The 21,465-nt window shown below is 39.8% G+C and overlaps 1 pseudogene across 1 annotated transcript in view; it reads left to right on the top strand.

Moving 5' to 3' along the window:
• The window catches only part of LOC149225637 (putative galacturonosyltransferase-like 10), a 93,027-nt pseudogene that overhangs the window by 60,772 nt on the left and 10,790 nt on the right, over positions 1-21,465 (top strand). The window contains exons 2-5 of the transcript XR_016247683.1: positions 16,971-17,101; positions 18,635-18,745; positions 18,828-18,971; positions 19,498-19,748. The product of XR_016247683.1 is annotated as a putative galacturonosyltransferase-like 10 (transcript). The remainder of the gene's footprint in view (positions 1-16,970; positions 17,102-18,634; positions 18,746-18,827; positions 18,972-19,497; positions 19,749-21,465) is intronic.

Below are 21,465 nucleotides of genomic sequence, written 5' to 3'. Positions count from 1 at the left end.
GCGTCAGCTCTGCTTGGGCTAGCGTCTGCCTCTCTCTGGACGTCGTTTTGACCTCTCTGCCTCGTACTCTTTGGCCCAGGAAAACTTCCTTCTTTCGAATACTCACTGCCCCTCACTGCAAGAGATCTCTTCGATCACTCCTCTAGCAACTGTTGCGTTGCCCTCTTCGAGAAATTCGATTTTCTTGATCTTTCTTAGTGTATTTTCCAAATGACCCTCAAGCCTCCTTAAATAATCTCCTTGTTGACATTCAACGACCCAGATTAGAAGCTAATCAATGGCTAAGATCATTTGTGCTTGATCCTCATCTTCTTCTAGAAGTTACACCCACAATTTATATTAATACCCTTTAATTATTTTATTTTCCTAAGTTTAGACTTGGGGTCCCTTTAAAAATAATTAATTATTTTAATACAATTGTTTCTCGCTGTAATTTCCCAAAACACTTTTTGGGTTCTTTGGAATACATATGCCCAAGCCTCCTTGCAAAATTTGAGACTTAGAGCACATCCGATGCTACAAAAAATCAACAATGAATGGGGTTGTAATAAGCGGAAGGTGGTGATCTATGTATGGTATCAGGAAGCGAGACCCGACACCCAAAAGCATGGTTTCCCATATAATTTCATCCCTAAAGCTTAATAGCCAATAAAGGAGATTCCACATGACTAGGATACAAGGTCAACCATTGAATTGGGCAAAGGAGACAAGAGTACAGACCAAGTCCACTCTTTCCGCCGAATCCCCCCACTAATCCATGTTGGAATTTCTAAGTCTAACTCGTTAGAAACCCTTCATGTACTTTCTATTTATTTCTGCCTATTTGTTCTAATTAATTAACAAGTTATTTACCATGTAAATACTGAAAATAAATACAAGTACATGCTCAACACATTACAAATCATCAACTGAAGAAAACAAGCACACAAGTGACACTGTTGTTTTGGACCAATGTCCATGGAGAAACCCAATGCGGGAAAACTGGTGCAGCTATCTGAGGGTTTTAATTATTAAGCAGTTTCAGAATACAATCTGGGTGCCAAAACAGGCTCACCCAACAGAGAATAATCTCGACAGTAGTACCTCTCAGTTGGAGATAGATGTTCTGGTTGAAACCTTGGATAAACACTCCGACAGCTCCCAGCTCCAATCTGTCCCATGAAAACCCCAAAGTCAGCCTCTAGGGACTACATCAGCCCTTTCTGGCCCAGCGTCAGCCCAATAACCCCCGCGTTAGCCTCTACAGGCGCTGCGTCAGCCTCTGGAGGCACTGTGTCAGCCTCTAGAGCCTCTGCGTCACCCAAGCTGGCTCTCTGAGGCACTGCACAGCTCCTAGTTGCCTCTGCGTGGGCCCTAGCTGGCTCTGCGTCCCTCTCTCCCGACTTCTGCGCTGATCCTCCCAGTATTATCTCTGCCTCTCTGCTTCTGTATTCACTGCCCCTCAGCTGCAACTTTGATCACTCTTTCGACTTTCTCAGCAAACCCTGCCCTAGAAAATCAAAATCTTGATCAACTCGATGTGTTCTCCAAGTGACCCTCAAGCCTCCTCTTATACTTTTCTCGTTGACAATTCAACGGCCGAGATTAAGTCCCTAATCAACGGCTAAGATTAGATCTGGCTTGATCCATGACTTTTGGACCCTTCTAACACAATTTTATATTAATTCACATTAATATTTTATTTTCCCTAAATTTAGACTTAGGGACTCCATTAAAAATATTAATTATTTTAATATCTCTCAAACTGTTTAGAATCTACCCAAACCATTTCTGGGTATTGGAGATCTCATGCGCTTTAGCCTCTCCACCAATTTTCGTGGCTAGAGCATGTCCGATGCTACCCCAAATCAGCACTCCCTCTTAGCGAGGACTATGCTCTAGTAATACTCCTCACTGAGCATCACCCTGATCATTCGACATCGGTCCTTGTGTTGATGCTAGGCCTGCTGCTCGACATCCTCTGCACTGCTGCATCATGTACTGCTACCCATGGCCCTGCCACTGCCACTGCTGCATCTGTACGACAGCTCCCTCTGCATCCGTGCTGCTTCCCATGGCCCTGCCACTACCACTGCTGCATCTGCACTGCAACCCCTCTCATCACGCTGCATCGTGCTGCCCATAGCACTGCCACTGTTAACTGCTGCACTGCAACTCAATTACTGAGAAGTAAGTAACTGATCTCCCAACTTTGACATCTCCATTAGGCTAGAAACACTCCCGATGTTGAAGCTCCCTCTGTCGCTGACAAGTGCTCCCTCTCTGACCTTTGTGCTACTGCAACAACTCTGTGCATCTTGCACTGCTGCCTCACGCTGTCCTGGGACTCCTGCACTGTAGCTCCCTCTTTCGCTCCATCTGCGTCCATCTCTACTGACATCTGCCAGTCTTGCTACTCCTCTTCGGGGCTCCCGTAGCAAGGTATAATCCAAGAGGCTGGGTACCTCGAGGATCCTGCCCCTCATCGCCTGTAGTCCATCTGACTACAGCTTGATGTCTCCCCACTTCTGCTCAAGTGGCGTGTGAACCTTCATGGCACAGTCATCATCTGTCTCCAATTCCTTCTCCGCCCTTGTTGGCGCAACCTTGGTCTTGCAAGCCTCTCCTTTGCTCTTCTTCCTCGGACACAGGCTCACATAGTGACCCAGTTCCCCACAGTTGAAGCACTTGAACTTGGAGAGTTCCTTCTTCTGTTTCTCCTGCTTTCCCTCAGATGCTAGGACAGCATCCTCCTCTTACTCCTTCTTGACTCTGATCCCCTTGCTGCTGCTTCCCGCCTTGCTTAGCCTTCTGATCTCTTCTTGGCGAAGAGCGCCCACATTTCCTCCCAATCTGGAAGGGTCGCCCTGCCCAGTATACTCTGGACAAACACCTCCCAGTCTTCTGAGACTGCGTTCAGGGCTGTTCTCACCATCAATTCTTGATTCGGTGTGGCCCCTATGGAAGTCAGCTAATCCTGGATCTCCTTCAATCGACTAAGGAAGGTGTCGATTTGTTCTCCCTTCTGCATCTGGTATGTCCACAACTGATTTTCTAGTAGCATCTTCCTCTGCACGGAAGTATGCTGATACAACTTCTTTAGGGCCTCCCACATCTCATTTGTCGTATTCTTCTCGGTAATGTGTGGTACTACATGGTCCTTGACCCGTCAAGGATGATGCTCTTGGCCCTCGCCATTGCATCCTCGTACTTGTCGTTATCAGCTGGGTCAACTGGGACTGCTATTGTCCTCAAGGCAAATTGCTTGAGACAGTTCCTGTCTAGAACGGATAAGATTCTGGCCTTCCAGACTATGAAGTTTGAGGCTCCGTCCAGTCTGTCCTAGTCTCTTACCCCGTTCACTGCCATCTCGTTGCTCCTCTACTTCCCTTCTGGAGGTTCTCGGTGTGACTCCCTTTGAGCCTCGATTTCCCTCCTGGAAACCCCTCTGCCAATGTCGAGATGCCCCCACTCCGATCCTTAGTGCAGCTGCACCACTGATCCAGATTTCTTGGCTAGAAATCCTTGGCAGCAACTCCCTCCTCCTTGGTCTTGCCCTGTTAGGTATTGTTCTGACTACAATACCCCACCAACTTCACTCTGCAACTTACCCACAACTTCCTAAGCCCCAACAAACTGAAGGTTAGAGCTTCAGGCTCTGGGCAATCCCGACACCAGCAAAATCCACACCTCCTGGCTATGGGCGTCAATCCTTCCTGACTGAGAAAGATGACCGGGCACTGCGTAGGTCGAGTCTTCTCCCCTGCCACTGCGCTGATCCTCTTCCTGGCTCAAACTTGATGACACAGGCACTGCGTCACCCCTTCCTTGCTGCTTCTCTGTTAGGAACAACTTTTGTCACTCGGGACAACTGTTTTCTGCTGCTGCTGCTGCTCTGCTCGGCTGATGTCCTCAGTTCTTTGCAACCACGCTTTGATACCATGTTGGAATTTCTAAGTCTAACATGTTAGAAACCTTTCATGTACTTTCTGATTTATTTCTGCCTACTTGTTCTAATTAATTAACAAGTTATTTACCATATAAATACTGAAAATAAATACAAGTACATGCTCAACACATTACAGATCATCAACTGAAGAAAACAAGCACACAAGTGACATCGTTGTTTTTGGACCAATGTCCCCGGAAAAACCTAATGCAGGAAAACCGGTGCAGCTATCTGAGGGTTTTAATTATTAAGTAGTTTCAGAATACAATCTGGGTGCCAAAACCGGCTCACCCAACAGAGAATAATCTCGGCAGTAGTACCTCTCAGTCAGAGACAGATGTTCTGGCTGAAACCCCGGATAAACACTCCGACAGCTCCCAACTCCAATCTGTCCCACGAAAACCCCAGGGTCAGTCTCTAGGGACTACGTCAGCCATTTCTGGCCCAACGTCAACCCAATAATCCCTACGTCAGCCTCCGAAGGCACTGCGTCATCCTCTACAGCCTCTACGTCACCCATGCTGGCTCTCTGAGGCACTGCGCAGCTCCTGGATGCCTCTGCGTGGGCCCTAGCTGGCTCTGTGTGGCCTCTAGCTGGCTCTGCGTCCCTCTCTCCTGGATTCTGTGCTGATCCTCTTGGTACTATTTCTGCCTATTTGCTTCTGTATTCACTGCCCCTCAGCTGCAACTCTGATCACTCTTTCGACTTTCTTAGCAAATCCTGCCCCAGAAAATCGAAATCTTGATCAACTCGGTGTGTTCTCCAAGTGACCCTCAAGCCTCCTTTTATACTTTTCTCGTTGAAAATTCAACGGCCAAGATTAAGCCCCTAATCAACGGCTAAGATTAGGTCTGGTTTGATCCATGACTTTTGGACCCTTCTAACATAGTTTTATATTAATTCACATTAATATTTTATTTTCCCTAAGTTTAGACTTAGGGACTCCATTAAAAATATTAATTATTTTAATATCTCTCAAACTGTTTAGAATTTGCCCAAACCATTTATGGGTATTGGAGATCTCGTGTGCTTTAGCCTCTCCACCAATTTTTGTGGCTAGAGCACATTCGACGCTACCCCAAATCAACAATCATGCCCAAAAGTGTCCATGACAAGTAAACAAAAATACCGAACTACAGAATGAAAAACCATACCTTCGGGGTTGCATCCCACCTTCAAACATACGATCATAATGGATGGGTGAGGGACCACATGGTTGGCCCAGGTGGCGGAGAAAATGGCACATTGAGTTATCTAGTGGCTGCAAAGGGGCTGCTAGTTGCCGAATGAGGACCATTAGGAGAAAATTTCTCTTATGGATTTCACCCACAAGGTGGTGAGTAACAAAGACTTCAATGATGCCCTAGAATGATGACTTCTAGGATTCCTTCAACAATGGTGTCTTCAAACAACTTCAAAGAGTGAATGATGATCCCAAGATTCCTTGATGCTTCCTCTTCTTTAAGATGATGCACTAGAGAATCTTCAATAAGAACTTGTCCTTCCTTCCTTCAATGAGAACTTGATGATGAGGTCTTTTTCATTGAAAGCTTGATATAGTAACCCTCCTTCTAGATCAATGGGTCTTCTTCTTCTTTCCTTGTGTCCTTTTTCAAATGATTCCCCTTAACAAGCAAACTCTTCAAGATGATCTTCCAGCTGCCTTCTCTTGTTCACCTTAGCTCTGATTCCATGTTGGAGAATGCAGTAGGGCAACTATTAATTCAATTTCTCCTTATCCTTAATAATTTCTTGTGAACATTACTCATCTTCTTGTGTTTATTTATTATATCTTTCCATCAAACAATTATCAATAGCAAAATAATAAAGACAATGGACAAGATATAGGCTCCAAGCTAGGGCAAAACCCCTCCAAGGGAAAACCCAAAAAATCTCCTCTTCTTATAGAATCTGCTTCAAATGAGAAAACCAAGACCCAAAACCCTAGACCAAGTCCTCCTCCAAGCACCAAGTCAACCCTCCAAAGAGACCCTTCCAAGTAGTCAAAAGTCCACTCAAGTCAACAAGAGTCAACCTTCCTCAAGTCTGCTTCAAATTCATATTTCGGCCTGCAACTCAAGACTTTGGACTTGCAGTAGCTTTAGAATTTCAGCTTGCAACTTTCGGTTGCTGCTACAGATCTGAAACCCTAATCCTTTCGCATGTGTTCAGATCGAACTCGTCGATGATGAGATCGAATTGGTGTTTAAATGAGGTCGAAGCTTCCTTTATTTATAGCCTTTACATGAGGTCGAATAACCTCTTCTAGGCCAACTTGTCACTGTCAGGGCCGACTTGTGCTTGGAGGTTTCTAGGACTTTCTAGACTCAAAATTAATGTCTTTTACATATTACAACTTGCTCTATAGGGTCTTATACAAATTATAATGACTCTCTTGACTCAAGAAAAATATTCTTTTGATATGACAAACCCTAGAAGCATGAAGAACATGCTTTACCTAGATGACCATCAGAGAATGAAACCCATGCTCAAATTAATATTTATTTTCTTCTTTTTCTTGTAACATAATGACTTGAGTACATTGACAATTATGAAGACCGAAACTAGTTAAGTTTTCCAACATAGAGAAGGTAACTTGTATTGGTTGCAAGGTGAACCTATTTGAGCTTTGGTACATAATAGTGATAGCTTGTGCAACTTGTGGTTTAAGAGGATGGCACACCTACATCACAGGGTGTTGTTTATTCTAAGGGAGATAGTCACATGTTTTCTAGAGTTTAGCATTGAGAAACATGGTGTTTATAGAGGTTGTAGACTTGGCAAGTATGCCAAGGCTGCTTTCCAAAGCAACAGACACAGGTCTAAGGGGATTCTCATGCAAGCATGTACTATGTTTCCTTTATTGATGATTTCTCTCGCAAGACTTGGATCTACTTCTTCAAGATCAAGGATGAGGCCTTTAGTAAGTTTTAGGAGTTCAAAGCCCTAGTTGAAAACTGGACAGAGAAGGAGATCAAAGTCTTGAGATCGGATAATGGGGGAGAGTATAACCTTAAGGAGTTCGAGGGTTTTTGGAAGGAATTAGGAGTCAAGAGGGAGCTAATAGTTCCATACAACCCACAATAGAATGGGGTTGCAGAGCAGAAGAATCGATCCATCTTGGGGTTGCTAAGGCCATGATACATGACCAGGACTTGTTGATATTTCTTTAGGCCAAGGCATGCAATACAACAATCTACATCTAGAATTGATGTCCTCATAAGATCTTGGAGGACAAGGTGCCCGAGGAGGAATCCACTAGTGTGAAGCCAGAGGTGAGTCATTTCCCTTTGGTTGTTTAGTTGATATCCATCTACTAATACAAAAGATAAGACAATTTTATTAATTTCCAACAAATGATTACAAAAGTAGGTCAATGGGATTGAAGAATACAATCAATATGAATGCAATTTGGGAGTGCAAGCACAACACCTTAGAAATGCTGAAAATAACATAAAGAAAAAAATAAACAGGTGGTAGGGTTGCCATGACATGCCTATGAAGGATTATGGAATAATACAAAATAATCAATAGCTTGCCGTGAAAGAATGAATGAGATAGGAATATCTTTTGATGGAGCTAAAGATGTCAACGGCTTCTAAGTCTGATGGTCGATGGCAAAGGAGGTGAACTAGGCATTGACTCGCTGTTGAAGTTCCCTAGAACCAACAATGGGTTTGGTTATATGATATTGGGGGGGATGTAGAAGCTAGGGATACTCCTAGAATTTGAGGTCGAAAAAAGGAAACTTTGAATAGATCTTTGGATGCACCTATAGAATTGGGAGGCAATTAGACAAGCCAAGGGCACCCTACTCAGGAACTGTTTGGAGTTGGTCCCTCTAGTGCTCTGAGGACGTGAATTGATGTACGGTTCGACATCGTCAAATTGGTCTCAATGATATTTGTTGGTCCCTTAGAGGGGAAGACTGAGAAGAGACCAAAGATCTCACCCTTCTATTGTCTAGCGCACCTTGAACTTCTTCTCATCGTTTATGGTTCTGATTTGACAGATCCACATCAAAGCATGAGGTTATTGTCCTAGTCATTCCAATGTTAAATCTCCTAATACCAACCAAGATTTATTTTATCACGACAATTATTTATTCCCAACAATTTATTTAATTAACCATATAAATTTTGAATTATCGAAAAATAAAATCGTTGGTATCTTAATCTCTAGAAATATATGCAGGAAAAATAAAAACTAGGAGAGATCAATCACATATTGCAATAGATAAATGGGCAACACAATTCTCGTCATTCATTAATCTAGAAAATCAGGTTTTTTGACCCACAATGAATTACAAGGAAAAAATACATCTATTGGAACCTGTAACACGACCCCCATTGGATGAATTTGGCAAAGGCAACATGCAAATAATACTTATCAACGACACTTTAATTTATGTGCGAAACTTATCTTAAATAGTTTTAATGTTTACAAATGCCAACCTGAAGAAGGCAACAACCCCCTAGTTTACCAGTGCCTATTGGAAGGAGGCACCAACATCCTAATTTATAGGCTTGAACCCGAAGGAAGCTACAAATTTCTTGCCTTGCACCACCCTGCCACCCTTGCTTTAATAAAGAGAAATAAGGACACCTGAACCAGGGATATTGACCCTCTCACATACACTCCACAAGAGAAAAAGCTGTTGTTCTCCTCCCAAGAAATCAGCTCCACAAGACAATCCTCAAAGTAGTCTAAGACAAGCCTAAAAGCCCTTAAACATTTGCCAAAAATGGTCCCCAAGAAAATCACTTGAAATCAACTCTTCTTGACTTCTGGTTGATGAGCTATGAGCCTTAGAAACCCTTCTTTTCTGCGCCTCCTTGAACAAATCCGAATTTGCTTGAGCGAATAAGTTGAAGTGCTCCTTGTGCATATTTGTAGTGCATTTGAGGTCTAGACTGGACCGACTTGTCCACTAGATGGATTGACTTTTGTAACGGGCAGAATGTATAGTGAATATTTGAAAAATTATTTCACCTCAATCGTGAGGAGTCAGAAGGAGTGCCATATACCATTGGAAAGGTCTCGGGATAAGCTTTCAACAATATATGTTATTCTTCCATTTGAGTTAGGTAAATAGAGTAAAAATGCATTCAAAGATAGGGTATCCAAATGGGGCATCAAAAATCCAAAAATCATTCCTCCACTGTGAGGAGTTAGAGGGAGTGCCATATACCATAGGAAAGGCCTTGGAATAAGCTTTCCAACAATCTATGTCACGCTTCCATGTGAGCTAGGTGAGTGGAGTAAAAAGCATTCTCTTTTTCTTGGACAACCTTTGACATTAATGACAACTTTTTTCAAAAGAGGCATCTAGTATGAAGGGCTTATTTGTGGGTTATAGTGAAAATTCAATGGCTTATAGGGTTCATATTCTAAAATAGAGGAAGACAATAGTCAACTAGGATATAAAGTTTGACGAATAATTTGTAACCAAGAAGTCTGATGACCCTATTCCTGTGAGAGGGGATGAGGAATAAGAAGCTCCAAAAGTTGAGCTAGGGTTTTTAGTGATTTTTAGGGCGGTACAATTGCCTTCAACAAAAGTGGGGAAGACAGGAGCCCCTTCTACTTCTGTTAGGAGACCTTGATGGTTAATCAGACATTGAGGGATCCTTAAGAGCACATTGAGACTCCTATGAAAACTTTCAGAGAGAGCATATCTTTGAAGAAGTTTCTAGACTATATGGCATTGATGAGAAACATTCTAAATTTCGAACCTTCTAGCTTTTAGGAGGCAATAGACCAATGGGTATGGCGAGATGCCATGGTGGAGTACATCTCCATCATGAAGAATGAGGTTTTAGACATAGTACCAAGACTGGAGGAGAAGTCAATTATGAGTTCTAGGTGGTTCTACAAGATCAAGCATGTTGTAGATGGTATCATTAAGAAGTTCAAAGTGAGGTTTGTGGCAACAAGGATTTGCTAGAGAGGGAGTGGACTATGGGGATACATTTGCTCTAGTTGCGATGTACACTTCCATTAGAGTTGTTCTTGGTTTCACTTATGGGATGGAGGATACATCAGATGGATGTGAAGATAACTTTCCTCATTTGATCATTGAGAATGAAGTGTACATAGGACAACTATAACGCCCCCTTCCACTGACTTAGCTTAAACCAGCTTAGTGAAAGGTGTTACTTTCATTAAACTCGACGTCCATAGTCTTGTCATGGAAATGGGGTCTCAAAATTCCTCCAAATTAAATCTCCTTGAAACTAAAAACTAACACTACCATTGTATCAGGCTCCCTGAGAACTTTTGAGCGATATAATTTTTTTCGAAAACCGACTCCCTGATCACAAGATATGGCTATTTGAAGCTAGGCCATTAAATTCTGGCCATGTCAGCATTATGCGGCCACGTGGCTGATCTCCACCCTCCAAGGGAGGTCTACATCACTGTGTCCTACTTGCATTATTCCACCATGGCGTATGCCACTGCATCACATCGTGGCCCCACGGACCGCTCCCTTGGCCTTGCACTTCCTTCATTTCTTGTTATAACAAAATCTCACCACTTGGCCTAATCCCTTGACATACTGTGCAATCACATGGTAAATTGCCTTGAGGCGAGACAAACTTAATTTCCTATTAATTAATGGGAGGACTTCCTGTCTTGCCCTCCTTCAATCTTGGAATGTTAACCTTGCTCACAACTATTGTATGACTACCCCGAAGTGCTAAGATCTCGAGGCCCGAGATGATGAACTTTCACGTAAATTGCTGGACTCTATTCCTGTCTCAGCCCGTAATTTTGCCCTCACCCTTGCTTGTGCACGATTAGGCTCGTTCAGGGCTCGAGATGATGTCACGCTAATGTTATCCCATCCACATGGCCTTCTCTGAGAGTGCCATGTCTCACTCGCTTTTGGCCCACTTGAACCTCCGATGCAATCAAATCTAGCTGCCACATGGCATGCCCTATGGCGCCACGCCAGCTTGATTCCACATCAACTTGCCATTTGGCCTGGGTCCCATTGGTTCGGGCACTTGGCGAAATTTCAGTTTACCCCCTTGTAATTCTTTTTGGCTCCTTTGGTGTTGATTTCTTATATAGGGGTTAATGCCGCCCTGAGGCTAGAAACGAAACCCCCTTGGTGTCAACTGCTAGAAATCCCTCTGTCTCGACCTTTGTCTCTCACTGCACTACACTGCACACACACCTTTGGTGTTCCTCAAGATCCAAGACCCTGAGGTCCCAAGACAGTGATCCATTCTCGTTAAATACTGGTGACATTGTTGTCTCAGCCTCTTCCTCCTTTCGACACTTAGTCAATTGCCTCATTTCCTCCTGAGGTTGCTTACGACACACACATACAGATATATGTATGTGTGTGTGTGTATCCATACACCATATATATATATATATAGCGACTTATTTCCACACGACCAAGTGGCTTATCCCTCCCGAACTTGAACAAACGCCCAACCCAACCCATACGTATATCTGGGTATATATGTATGTATGAATAAGCCACCCTTCCTGAGTATAAATAACACTCAACTCGACCTTTATATACACACATACGTATTAGGCTTTCTCTCTTGAGCTTATATATATATATATGAACAATAAACTCTCCCTCGACACTTAGAAGTATTGAACTATTCCTCCTGTGCTTAAATCGAATTCAACGCATTCCAATTTTTACAGTCATACATAAAATAAAAGCCTGATTTCTTGCAACAATTGCACAACACAAGGCCTACTATTTCGAGTCATTTTTTTTTAACAGAGAATTTGCCAAATAAACAGAGAGTTGTACCCCTCATGCCCTGGCAGTTTAACATATATCGAGCTCATTAATAAGTACAAGAATTAGCCATCCTCATCAGTCATGCAGGAAATAAACCTTTCCTCATCAATAACACAGGAATCAACATTCCTTATCAAGCACATAGGAAATAAATATTCCGATTGATTAGCATATGCATCTTTAACAATATAGTGACCATTTATATAATATTCACATACACAAGAATTTAGATAAGCACTTTATCTTATATTGAGAGGTTTGGCAACTGAGATTGGGACTTCAACTCTCCACCCAACCTTAGATTGACTCCACTATGATATTTCTTATAGTTAATCACCCACGAGCCAGATTCAGAGCTTGAGGAGGTAATTTGCTTAGGAATTCTCAACCATCACTAACACATAACGAGCAAAGCTTGTTTCTCAGGTGTTCTCAACAACTCTGAGCCATTACATCACAAAGGCCTTTAATCCAACAACAACAATGTAGAGGTTCTAGTAGAGCACAAAGAGTCTCAGTTCAGTCTGAGATAGAGATTTACATAAGTGGAAGGGAGACTTATCAACTATGTTCTACAATAGGGGTAAGAGAACACCTGCCCAATGACCTCTCAGTTGTGCGACAACCCTATTTTCAACCCCAGGCTACATAGGTGTTATCACCCCATTTAGTCCTAGAGTGCCTCACCCTACCAACAATTCTCAACCAGCTAGTTCTGCAGTGGTTTTATCAACCTCAAAAGCAGCCCACAACTCTGTGATTCTCAGCCAGCAAGCCCTCTTGGGTTTCTCAGCTTGGCTATCACAAGAGCAATCTCTTCCCCTGAACTCTCTCGGCTTTCTCCTTCGCATAGGCACGCACAACCCCCACATACGATACTTGCGCTTGCCTTCTTTGCCTACCTCGGTTCTTTCCCCGCCCTCCTTTTTTTCCCTCTCCCCAAGGCTGTCTACACATGGCCCTGCTCCCCCCGGTCCTTCTCTTGTTCAATGCTAATTAATTCCTTGCCCACAAAGTCCATGGGACGGGACAGAGGAGTATGGGCTAGTGTTATAAGGATCGAGATTCGAACCAGACCGACTGATTTAGACCGGTTTGACCGTTTTGAGGCAAAAACCGGTTCGAACTGGTGACTTGAACCATTTTTGTCTGGTTCGGTATGGTAAAGCCACGTAGAACGCAACAAGTGGGGTCTGTTTTACTTTTTTTCTTTTAATTTTTGTCTTAGCTGGGCACTAGCCCATAATAGGTGCCTAATATTCAAGCATATGGCCCTACCATTGCTATGAATTTAAGTAAGTAAGCCTAGTATTTGACCATATTTCCCTACTAATGTTATGCAATTCATGGTAATGTTAAATTCTTAAAGTAAAAGTGACATTCTCCTTTATCTTTCATTTTCATCCTTTTACTTAAATTTTTAACGTTACCATGAAATGACTCGGAATGTTTGAGAGTGGTTTTGACCTCATTAATTTCATATGGAGAAAGTAGAATTTTAGATCTCACTCAAAATCCAACAGACTTAACAATTTTCTAGGATTTCAGGATTGGGGGGATTGCAACATTACATTGGATTTTCTCATGTACAAGGGTATGGAACTAGTATTTATTCAAGAGCACCAACCCCTCTATGTAACTTGATGTTAGTGGCACTGGTTGTTGAGCTCCTCTATCATGAGCCTACTAAAAAATATACCCATCACTTGAAAAAATATTGATTTGACATGCTATGATTTTTCTATCTTATTTTAATGCTTAGAGGGTGATATAGATGACAAAGATCCCAATATAGGCAATGATTTTGATGATATGTAGGTATTTGTTGTAGCATATTTTTTTGGGATGTCAGAGGCCATGTGGAGCTTGTTTGCTGATGTATTTTCAGTTTAGAGATGTTGAAATTTGATGACTAAAAAAGGTTTCCTGCAATCCCAACCTGGTTTTAATTTCACCTTATCACTCCCATTCAGTTAAATGCCCTTTCCCATAAACATACATTCAACATATAGAATTCTGAAAATGAAATTTTCAGATTAAAACACATGGGACTGTCAACACATGCTGAAAATAAATATGGACATAACCAGACTAGCAACACACATAAAAATACACATAGATTTTTGGTCAACTTAGACCTAGGCAAAACCCCTTCAATCTTCTCCGGGGAAAACCTGTTAGAGAGCTCTTCAAATTTATTTATCTTTCAAGTTCAGGAAAAATACATTTGCAGAAAACAAAACAGCAAAATACAACTTATCTCTTTAGCCCAAAACTCCTTGAAAACTGTGCCCACTTTGCCTCGATTTCTGTGTCCACTTGACGCTGAAAATATGTATTGTACGGATTGTACTTTTTTTTTTCATTTTTTTTCAAAAACTTCTCTCGAACGACGTGCAGCTCACAACATTCAACGCTGTTCATACTGTGCTGTCTTCTATGCCTTGATTTCCATGCCCATCTTTGCCTAGAAATCACTCCTTCAGCTTGCTGCAACAAATTTCTCCTTTAGAACTTTTCTCCAGCTCTCAGCCTCCTTTCTCCAATCTGCTCATGAAGAATGAATGCAGTCTCTCTTTTCTTTTCCCCATTTTGTTTCCCTAAATAAAGACTTTTGGGCAACTCTAAGATCTAATGACTCAGATTCATTTAGATCAAGGGATGAGAATAAATGTGCATTTAATTCTCACTTTCTATTTTTTAACTCACCCATTAAATAAAGTACCCACATTGTACTTTATGTCTAAAGTCACTTTTCACTTTATAATTTAACATTGACTTTACCACTTATAAATTCACTTTCACTTTATAAAGTCACACTTAGGAAAATAATTATTTTGGACACTTTTCCCTAGGTAGAGACTAACCCATGGGAAACCACTTGTCCAAGGTACATTAAAAATCAACAAGAGATGGATTGCACTCGGTGCTGTTTTGGTTATGTGCACCTTTACATGCTATATAAATGAGGACTTTTGCTTATTTGTGTATAAATGGTTTGGATTCATATGGATGCACATGAATATATATGTTTTTATTTAAAATTTGAATATTTTATGGATTTTTGGTTGACCGGTTTTCTGGTCCCCTTTTTTTTACCGGTTTCCGTACGGTTTTGACCGGTTCCCAGTTCGAGGGGTCAACCTGTTCAATGACCGGTCCGGTTTTGATAACTATGGTTGTGAAGCCATCTAGCTTTGCTAGTTACTTGTAGAATTGTTTGATCAGGAGTTGGAGCCTACAATCATTTAGTGTCATAATAAGAATTGTATCAAACTCTCTGAGAATCCATTGTTTTAGGATAGGTCCAAGAATATAAACATCAAATATCACTTCATATGAGATAGGGTTCAAAAGGGAGCAATGAGGCTCCAACATATTCCCATAGATCAGTAGGTAGCTGATATTTTAACCAAGCCCTTGGCAAAAAGGAAGTTTGATGCATGAGTAGTTTGAGATATTTTGAAAAGTAATTTTAAATTTGGAAAAGTATTTCTATTTTGTAATCTATTTTGTAAAAAGGTGAAAATTTTATTTTTAGCAGTTGAGTCTAGAATTCTACATAGACTTGGAGTAAACTTAAAAATAGTTTCTCCGCAAAAACTATAAAGACAAGGCAGGGTAGAGGCTTTTACACACGAGTAGTTGAATAAGAGAGAGAGTAGGCCAGTACACAGTTCAAGACAACAGCTCTGTACAGTCATACAGATGTCCGTACAACATTTGTACAATCCATACAACAATGTTATAGAACAGAGAATTGCTGTTGCTGATTTTTTCAGCAGTTGTACCTCTCAAACAGCTCAGGGAAGCTCAAATTCAAGGTGTTTTTTGGTATCTGTGCATTCTGTTTTTTGGTAGCTTGTGACAATTTTCTTGTGAGCTTTTTTTGAAGGAATAAAAGGCTGATTTGAAGACATACTTACCTATATGTGTGAGAAACTAATTTTTATATTTTCACTATTTATTTTCTAGCTATTGTGTGATTGATGCTACGGTCAGAAATTTAATTTCAATGTTACTTAAATTCAGTGATCTATTTGTTTGATTGAGACCATAAAGACATTAGTCATGTAGGGCTTGAAATTCTAACAGTCTAATTCCCAATGGCTTTCATTTGTGGTCTTTCTCATGCCTTCTTGAATGCAAACTTATTAAATATCAAAGTAGCATATCCCTTGTTGAGGATATCATTTGAAATTAATATGTCTATTTCCTTTTGTAAAAAGTAAAAGGGGATAAAAAGATAGAGTGTGAATGTAATAATTCCACATTGACAATAATTATGAGATAAGGGTGTCAATCTAAAAATTGGGGTGCAAGTCCTAGGATTAATGTGGTACCGTCCTTTCCCACTCTGATTATTGTCTTTGTGGTGCCTTCTTTACTGTAATGGTTATTTTATGTAGCTATTCTCTTATTTAAAAGGTACCTATATCTTGTTTTCATTGTGACAAGATGGCCTCTTAAGTGTGTTTTACTTCTATGTTTATTGTTAGTTGATAGTTTCACTTTTAAGATGTACATCAGTAAAACCAATCTATTTTCCATCTCCTTGGATTAGAGTTTATTTGAATTAAATGTCAGCAAAAGGACTTATGGTCGGAACTTGGAAAGTTTCTTGGCACTGAGAAGATTTCACATGCATGCTCAATTGCCACATTCACTTCACACATAAAGGATGATCGCCTCTTGAAACTTGGTTTGAGTTTGAGTTTTCTCTCACAAGTTGTGATATAGTACCCGACTTATCTTTTACTGCGATTTAATTGTTTGTTGATTGACATGTGTAGATACAGTGCTGGCTGCACTGCCTGTTCTTCTTTATTGATGTGCATCAATTGCAGCTCATGAAAGTTTTTTAACTAATATAATTCATAAAGAAAAAATTGTGTTCGAGAGGTGAAGTTGTCAAATCTTGTGCTTATATCTTTCATTGTTGTTCTTTATTGCTCCACGATTTTGTTCTTTTCCAGAATAGTGGTCCAACTCTTTCAAAAAGTGGTCGAGTATTTGAATAACTTAATGCAATATGAATGATAGCATGTGTGCTTCCAAAGAGTTCATCAAACTAGAAGGTGAACATTAAAGAAAAAACCTTAACACTTTTTTGTAAGAAAGGAAGTGAAAAATAATGCAACTGAAACGGAGAGCATTCAATTAGTGACTCTTAATAGAGATGCTGATGATAATACCTTTATATTATTTACATATCCAGTCCAGAATAAAACCATTTGAATTGCATTTATGGTTTGGACATGCAGGGAAATCAAACCGTAACACATACTTCAACGCAATCAGAACCACTTGAAGATGTTCACATATTTTCCTGGTCGGATGATTTGGATCTTCGCCCGCTAGCGGTTCTTGTGAATTCCACTATTTCTAACACGAGGTATTGTTTTTGAGCAGAGGTCGAAGCTTTTTACTATATCGGGTAACTCTAATATCATTCTTCCAGGGTTAAAAGAAGGGGGGCAGTACTATTATTTTCATAATTCTCTCCTTAAAACTCTTTTCAGAAGATTAACCAGATCTAAAGGGTCAAATCAGGTTAACTTTATAGAACTTGTTAATATCAGGTTAACTTTATAGAACTTGTTAATATACACAAAACAACAACCTAAAAGTCATTGTCTTGCAGTATATGAATCTCAGACTGGTCTGAAATTTACATGTTGAACTTTGTTTTCGACAACGAAAGTCCATGGCAGACTCTCACCTGGAAGGCACATTCATTTTGAAGTCAACCTGAACAAAAGTAGCTTGCTAGTTTTAACTTTTCTCTTTTAGACGTAAAGGTATCAGATATATTATGAACTGTAAACTCAAAATTAGAGCTGGATCGAAATTTAGTTAAAAAATTTACAGCAATCATTGATGACCAGTCCGATCGAACTAGAAGAAAATATCTCTGAACAGGAAATATGGGTACAAAGCTCATGGAAATTACAGATATTGTCAACTCACAACACGTGGCTTATATTTGCTGCTAAATTCTACATTTTCCCCATTCAGTAATCGTAGATGATACTGCCAATATAATTATATAATGTTAGCTGACTAACAAATTGACAAATATTCAAGAAAGAAGACAATTTGGATGCTGGTAAATAGGTATTGATTATGCCCGGAAAATACCTAAACCTTGTTACACGGGATTCTAAAATGTCAAGCTTCATCTTGCCTCTTTTTTATTTACATTGCAACGCAGGTTTTTTGTATTTATCATTTTCCTACCAAATTCAATGTGTGAGCTGTAATTTTTCTGATCGAGGCAGGCTGTTAACTAAATCAGAAGATATTAACATATGAGAAGTCTACTTCACCTCTCTTTCTCTGTTTTCTTTTTTTTTTTCATTTTGATTTGTAACTTTTTGGTCTTTGTCATCTCTTGTTTTATTGGTTCACTGTTGTTGCAAATGCCACTTCAGGTGCTGGAAATGTGTTTCCATTTTTTGAAAATGGATCTTGGTACAGTATGAAACAACTACGTAACATGGCTGAAATGTTTCAGCGGCATTTCAGATTTTTGAAATACCGTACCAGCCGTTTCAGCGTGTTTGTTTCACTTGGTGCATCAGCGGTTTTGATCACTAATACGAAAATAAAATGTAATTTAAAAAAAATAAATGTTAACCCTGATTACTTGCAAATCAAGTTATAAATAAAAGGCTTAGGCCTTCCTAAATGATAATTCTCTTTTTTATTTTATTTCCAAATACGTAATTCGTTGATGATATTCTGAAATTTGTGTCATTGTGGCATATATGTGTATTTGCCATATGTTTATTCCAATTTTCTTAAAGTTTCCTCATCCATTTCTGTTCCTCTATCTATTGTTCTCAATTCGTGCAATTCAGTTGGTTTGGTTTCTAATTCTTTGATCTTTCTAACTTGCTTTTTTGTTTCCCAATTTTACATCCAGGAATCCTGGAAATATATTTTTTTACCTTTCGATACCTGATGATTGGGAAGAAGAGCTCGCTCACTATAGATTTAAGGTGTTGTTTCCAAAATCAAATATTTTCGTCCACAGGTGAGTTAACTGATTCATACTGATTGTACGTGGGGTAATTGATTATGTTTTTCATCTCTTATTATGTCTTTGTCATCTGCAGACATAGTGTTATCAGAAAAAGGTTTTGGCATCTGGCGGTGAAGATAGTAGATCGGATTTTCCATATTTTTTGCCATTTTACATACCTAAAATGTCTCAAAATCTCAGAAGGTTTATATACTTAGTTCCAGACATCGTTGTGAAGGTACATCCTTTTTACATTTATATTATGTCAGTTTCTCTTAGTTGTATCTTCAATGAATTTGAGAACTTTCAGCTAATTTTATTTTCTTCCTTATTCTAAAGTCTTCGTATTGTTTTTCACTTTATCGTTCAGTTCAAAGTTGCAGAACCATTTCTGTATTCAGGCCAAATATATAATATATTCGGGTCCAAAGATTGCGTTATTTAGTAATGTAAATTAGAATTTAGGACTAGTCATTATGTTGTTAAAGCTGTTTAGGTTCTTGAATGTTAGGGATCCTCTCGTTTATGAATTATTCAACCTGGATGTTCAAGATTATGCAAAACAGTTGATCACATTGCAGCTGATAATGAAAAAATATGAATCTAGCTATGGTTAGGTTCTTGTTCAGTTAGAATTGGATATGTTAGGGTCAATCAAGATTGATTGTGCAACCCCCTGTAGAGGCATAATTGAAGACTTTTTTGATTGCCGCGATTTGCATTTCACTCTTTAGCCTCAAACTCCTGTATGTTCTTTGTCTCAGGGTAAGGTTGAGGAGCTTTTTCGAGTCAATTTAACAAATACTCCTGTTGCCGCTGTTGAAGACTGTTCCAACAATTTTGAGTATGTGAATGCAAAAAGCTCTAGGCCTTTGGTGGCTCAAACACCATACGGAAAGAGCACATGTATCCTTGATTTCAGTGTGCTTCTAGTTAATGCTGAACTTTTCACAAATAAAAACTTTATTGAGGTGACTAAGTTGTGGAGGAAAGGGCTTGATCCAGAAGATGAACGGTATGTATTTTGCTTCTTGTTCTGATATTATATTCAAATCTTTATGTAATTCTGTTATACTCAGATTTGCTTTTCTGATATTTAGAGGCATTTTCTCCCTTTTTTTTATGTATACTATTTCCATTGTTCCAAGGAACACATTCCCAAAAGTTGGGGACACGTCTCCTACACTCCCATGTTTCTTCGACTTGGGGACTTCATGGGAATATTCCCTTCTGGCACCTGTATACCCCTAGTGCTTAGATATTTCATTGGGGATGTTCCCTGCAATAGATGGGATGCTCTTGGTACTTGGGTTACTCTAGAACACCTTTACAAGAGAGCATAAATACTAAAATTTAAAAAAATGAAAACAACATAAAATATATGTTTTTTTCGACATTAAAGCAAGATTAATGTCACTAAACTCTCACTTTGTCTTTTCTTCTATATCCCAAACCCTAACTTTTGTGGTTTCTCACTCACAACACACTACATGCTAGTTTGATACTAAAAACTCACAAAATAAAAACAACATAAAATGTATGTTTATTGGACATTAAAGCAAGATTATTGTCCCAAAACTCACTTTGTCTTTTATTCTATATATAATCCTCCCAACACAACACACTACATGCTACTTTGAGTACACTAAGGAGGCTGAAGTTGGATTTTTGTGAATAGCAAGCTTTCAAGTGTAGAAGAGTGCGAATAGAAGGGACTACATATCATATTCCAAGTGCATTTCAGGTTTCACAAGCATGTTTTAGTGAAAAGTTGGAGAGTATCGATAATTTTTGTATCTTTGGCTTAAAAAACTATAGCAAGAGTTAGATTTGAAATAGGGACCATCTTTCTTTACATTCTCATAGATGATTTGACAGTTTCTCGGTTTCTCGTAACACACATATGCAGAGGGCCAATGAAAGGCTAATTGAGAATGACTATTGGTATAAACCTTGTTCCATTTCATTTATTTTAATTTGACAGTTTTGACTCTTTTTTTAATGATGATCTATGCAATTTGTTTTTTTCCCAAGGATAAAACCCTGTATTTCATTCATATAACAAAATAAAATACAATATCGTAGATGTTTTAAACATTCTCATAGTCATTGTTAGATTTTGGGTAGCTTGGAAGGTATTTCCGAGAGAGTACAACCCACCAAAAAGTTGTTTGTTGGGGCGATTTACCCAAAAGAGGGGTTTTGGAACCAAGCAAAGGGCTTAGGACCAAAAGAGAAATAATTAATTATTCTAAGGGCAAAGAGGGTAAAACCCTAGATTTGGGAGGTTTCCTAGGTGACCCAAGGAATAGTATAAAAGGAATCTAAGAAGAGGTTCATGGCACATTGTGTGCAAGAGAGATGTAGCCCTCTTGTACTAAGCGTGCCATAGGAGTGCTGAGTTCTGTTGTTCGTAAGGTTGCAGACTAATGAAGGAAGGGAAAGCTAATGTGAGCAACCCAAGTTTGCTAAGGCAAGGTCGTGGAAGTTAGAGACCTGACCATGTTTTGTTCTGAGTATTGGAGAAGGGCTGAAGCCCTAGTTTTCTTGTTGCAGGTAAAGCATAAGGCTTCTAAGGCAGTTGGAAAGGGGGCCGAGACTCCTCAAGACTATACACAAAATGGAGAGAAGAGCTGAGGATGGTTAGGTTGTTCGTAGGCCTGTAGAGGGCAAAGTTTAGAGGGCTGAGGCCTTGAGGATGAATATGAGGCCGAGGCACAAATTATTAGCTT

The sequence above is a fragment of the Pinus tabuliformis genome, chromosome J (genome assembly GCF_031772625.1).
Source record: "Pinus tabuliformis cultivar Carrire ecotype Pingquan chromosome J, CPIR1, whole genome shotgun sequence".
NCBI lineage: Eukaryota > Viridiplantae > Streptophyta > Pinopsida > Pinales > Pinaceae > Pinus > Pinus tabuliformis.
The sequence above is the reverse complement of the archived record's forward strand: the minus strand, read 5'-3'. Positions and strand labels throughout refer to the sequence as shown.